Genomic DNA, 5,061 nt, shown 5'->3' with positions numbered 1-5,061 from the left:
ATCCTTAAGTACTTGAGAAGGACTAAGGATTTGTTCTTGGTGTATGGCGGATTGGAAGACGAGCTCGCTATAAGTGGTTATATCGATGTTAGTTTCCAAACCCATAGAGATGACTTCAGATCGCAGTCAGGTTATGTTTTCTGTCTGAACGGTGGGGCTATCAGTTGGAAGAGTTCCAAACAGCCAACCGTTGCAGATTCGACTACAGAAGCCGAGTACATAGCTGCATCAGATGCAGCTAAGGAAGTTGTTTGGATCAGGAAATTCGTGGGAGACCTGGGCGTTATTCCTAGCATTGCAGATCCCATTGAGCTGTACTGTGACAACAATGGTGCGATTGCGCAAGCTAAGGAACCCCGGTCACACCAGAGATCCAAACACATACTCAGGCGATTTCATTTAATCAGAGAAATCATCGACAGAGGAGACATGAAGATAAACAGAGTGTCGACAGATGATAATATTGCCGACCCATTGACGAAGCCTCTCCCTTCGTCAAAGCATGATGGTCATGTTAAGGGTATGGGGATTAGATGCTTATAGGATAGATCATAGAGCATAGTGGGAGATTGTTGGTTGTAATGCTCTAGGACGATCCATGATATGACATTTTACTTTGTATTGATTCATTGATTTATGAATGCATTATTTATCCGTTATACGATTAGCATGTTTGTTGTATTTCGACATCCTTGAATCATTAGAGAATGATTTTAAACTCCATAGTCAGTCATCATTGGGGGAACAATGTTGAATCAAGACTAGCATGAGGTGTGATCAACGCATTGGATGTAGATCACAATCATGGGTACTCGTTGTGAACGAGTGACTGGATGACCCGCATGAGATTGTCACATGGACAGAGTCATGACTTGAATCTCATACAGCGGTTCGTTTATGGATCCCCATACCTGAGATGTCTAGAGTATCTGATATGAGGAGTGGCATGTCTTGACTGCGACAAACGTCGTCTTTAATCGGATGATTATAACGGCGTTGATCAGATACGTTCACGAATCATATGGAGATAGTAGACATGCAATATGGGACTTGTCATCTCCTTAACAGGAGAGATATCGCTGGGCCCCTTGTGGAAGTCGGAATATGAAAACGCGTGGCCACGCTATAGATGAAGTTGCATCTATTTTACTAGTCGATTTGCCAAGACGAGAAAGCAGTTGAACTTGAAGGGTGGCTCAAACCATGCCCTTGTTCAACTTATGATATCGTGAGACAAAGGATCAGAATTCGAGCTGTTAATGCCTTGGTTAGATCACCTCTAACTCAATTCTAAGTGGGTGGTCATGGCGTCTTGCTAGAGGCTAACCATGACTTGTGGTTTGGGAAAAGTTCCTAAAGTCACTACCACTTAGAATGGGCCTACAGGGTCACACACCAATAGGGATGGACTTATACGTGAAGAATACGAAGAATGGAAACGAGATTTGACCGAAACGAGCACGAAAAGAAGTTTTCAATGTGTTGGTCCAGAGCTGACCAAGTTTGGTCAGCCTCGGACCAAGTTGATCAGATCAGGCAGTCCGGAAGCTTAGTCCGAGGTCATCTGTCCAGGTCTGGTCCGGTTGACCAAGAGTTGGTCAGCCCCGGACCAGGCGCTGGAGTCAGGGGGACCGATGAGCGAAGAGGCGGACCGGAGTCCGCGAGCGTCGGACTAAGCCTGGTCCGCCGGACCAAGCTCCTGGTCCGGCGGACCGGGATCCGGAAAGTTTCCATAATTCGATTTTAGGGTTTTCTAAGCTTATTTAAGTTTGGGATTTCGTCCAAACTTAATGAAGGCCGACCTAAAACTCAGAGAAACATCCTAGAACCCTAGAGAACCTGTTCTCTTTGATTTCTATTGTCCCGGGATTGGATCTCGTCTCTTGAGTTACCCTTTTCTTCACTAATCCTAGCAGATTCGTTCCAAATCGTTTGGAATCCTTCCCGTCGGTGTGGATACGTGTAGAGGGACTGTAACTTCAGTCCTAGGTGATTTAGAACAGGCCCCGGATCGAAATAAACTTCAAGTCTCATCGAGAACGAGGTAAGTAACGATTCCCTCGGTGATATACACGATCTTTCGGGTTTTGCGAGTTTGGTTGCGTGTGACGTTTGACTAGGTTTAGATCTTTCTTCCGCTGCATGAAACCTAGTAAACCAAATCCTAGATCGATATGATCACATGCTAGGAACCGTAGTCAACCCCAACACATTCGCAGTGTAGCTGGTGTGAATGTCTCGATGGACTCACACGGGAGCATTATGTATCGCTTCAATCCGTCATCCCCCGTGAAAATCCATTCACTTCCTTTTCGTCGAATGTGTCCTCTGAGTCGGAGAGCATTCATGTTGAGGAGGATGTTGGAGTCGACGATATCGGCTTGGTAAAAGACGATTCCCGTGTCTATCCGTTGAGCTATCTTTGTGATCATTCCCCCCACGCAAATGCACGTTTCTTTGGCCTTGGTGGTGGCCATTGTATGTAGATGCATAGCTATCCGTGAAGCCAAATCCATATCCTTCCATGGGGCCCGAACATATGAGTCGAGTGATGGCCCGTCATGGAACTCCCGTAGCGCCTCGTAGAGATATCCTAGCTCGATCTTGTGGATCGTGTCGGGTTCATCTCGAGCGAAAATGAAGTTGGACATCACTGAGTGGGCGTAACGGATGGCCGGGTGCTGCACCCATGATATCTTCCCCGCAGAGCTCGAGTAGTTTCGGATGGCTATCTTCTCCCAAAAGTCTTGTAGAGCGTATCCCGATATGGTGGGGATAAGGGAGTGCTTCCCTTTGGGGACCTCTAAGATGTCCGCGAATTGGGCCATGCTCAACCGGACCCACCTCTTGTTCAGTCGGAACTCCATGTATGCTTCTTCGATCGAGTTGTCCGTGGGGAAGTAGGTGGCTAGGAATTCGCGGCTGACGCTCTTGAATGATGGCTCTACGCTCTTGCTTAATTGTCCCCAGCCGAGCTTCTCAAAGATATACTCGACGTTGGCTTGAATCTCCAATTCTCGAATGGTGTGTTCACACATGAATTTGCTTGAGCGTTGCTTAAGTTTGGAGAGATGCCTAGCCCTATCATATGCTTCATCGCGTCGATCAATCTTAACCAGCTTCGATGGCCCTTCAATGAGAACATTTTGCTTCGTCTCTAAGATCGTTGTTATCGTTCCCGGCCTCATCTCCCTCTTTTGTGAGTAATCTCCCTCTTGAGATAAGGAAGCGACGTCACCAGTTCGAGCTCTCTTTAGTGCCATCGGCAAAGGTATATGCGAGAGGGATCGGGGTCTTGGGGTTAGGACATGGAAAGTTGGGAAATTGTTTTTCGGTGATCAGACAAAACGAGCGGCCCGCCTATTTTCACAGGCGGTCGCTCGTTACCCAGGCGGTCGCTCGAGCGACCGCATGACAATCTGAGCGACCGCTCAAGCGGTCGCGCACTATATGATTTTATGGCCGGAAATCAAGATTTTCCGACTGAAATCTCCTAATGCGCAGACCTAGCAACCATGCCCGGTGTAAATTCTGGCATAACCCAACTACCTAACCCTAGATTGAGGACTCGAGAGAGGAAGAGAGAGTTAGAGACTTACAGATTCGGTGGAATCGAGAGAGAAGGAGAACGGAGGAGAGGCGATGGCGTCGGTGGTTCACGGGAGCAGGACGGCGGCGGAAGTGAGGCGGAGCAGAGGGGGCAGAGGGTTTCATCGGAGAGAGAGAGGGAAAATAGCAGCGTTTTGCTAAGGAGTGAATGTCCCTCTCTCTCCCGATTTCGAGTTAAAAAAGAGTTCTGTTATCGAGCGGTCGCTCGATTTCTCGAGCCGTCGCTCGATTTCTCGAGCGATAGCTCAAAATCTGATTTCCGATTTTTCCCCTTTTTTTCGAAATTTATGCAGGCGGTCGCTCGAAGTAGCGAGCAACCGCTCATGTTACGAAACCCCGACGAGCGGTCGCCCATAAAATGGGCGGCTCGCTCGTTTCTTCTGTTTTCTGACGCCCTATGAAATTTTTCCTGTTTCCTGCTGCTCCGACGGAAAGATTCGTTTTGATGAGAGTGCTTGAGAGGATTTGGAGCCTTATTAGTGTGGACAAAAAAGAAAAATTGACGAGGTGGAAGAATTTACATCCGGGGGTTAACCGGGATTGCTAGTTAAGGTCGTAGCTAGACCGAGACGCGGTTCAATCGATCAAAGAAAGGAAGAGTACAGAGGTACTGATAATGCAAATCTAGGTATAGAAATAATGCTCAAGTGATAAAAACCTAGATACAGCGAATACCGCAAGGATACGGATCAACTGCAGTACCAGGGTCGAACACAGGGAATAGTTAACTCTAGGAACAAGACTCGACCAAGAATTAGATCAGGAAATATAGAATGAAGTATGTGAATATCGAAAATAAAGTAATAAACTAACTAAGTAAAATCAGATAGATAAACCACCGAAGCTTCGGGATAACCTTAATGCGCAGGGAATGTTTCTAAGGATGGAGAATCTACGAATATCGAACTCTAATCGGGGATCTCAAGTTCTAATATCAGATTTGGCTCTCTCAAGTCCTAAATCCACTATCCAATAATTTAACCTATCGATCTTTCAACCTAATAGATTAAAATATCAAATGCATTAATGATCACTATCACAGTTCCTAAACCGATTAACCTATCTCTCAATAGTCTTAATCAATTCATTTAATGAATTCGTTCCGAATCTAATCTCAACTCTCGTTGCAAATCAGAATCTAAAATCAATCAATCAACTGGCCAAGAAGATCAAAAGCAATAAACTCAATTCAATTAAACCGAAGAGTATCGATAACGTAGTCTCGGAAAATAAAAACCAAACAAATCCCTACAAGGTTAAATCCCTAGCTACAGTGAAACGACTACTCACTACCCATAACAACAAACGAGTTCAAATCAATAAAGAGAAACATAGAAACAGATAAAGAAGACTCGCAGCAATCTCTCGACGACGATTCTTCAATCTCTGCTCCCGGAAAACTCCGTCTTGATTCTCTCTCGAGTTATCTGGCTTCTGCTGTGATCTCTCGAT

Source organism: Tarenaya hassleriana, unplaced genomic scaffold (genome assembly GCF_000463585.1).
Source record: "Tarenaya hassleriana unplaced genomic scaffold, ASM46358v1 Cleome114, whole genome shotgun sequence".
In the NCBI taxonomy this organism is placed as follows: Eukaryota; Viridiplantae; Streptophyta; class Magnoliopsida; order Brassicales; family Cleomaceae; genus Tarenaya; species Tarenaya hassleriana.
Note: the sequence above shows the minus strand (reverse complement) of the source record.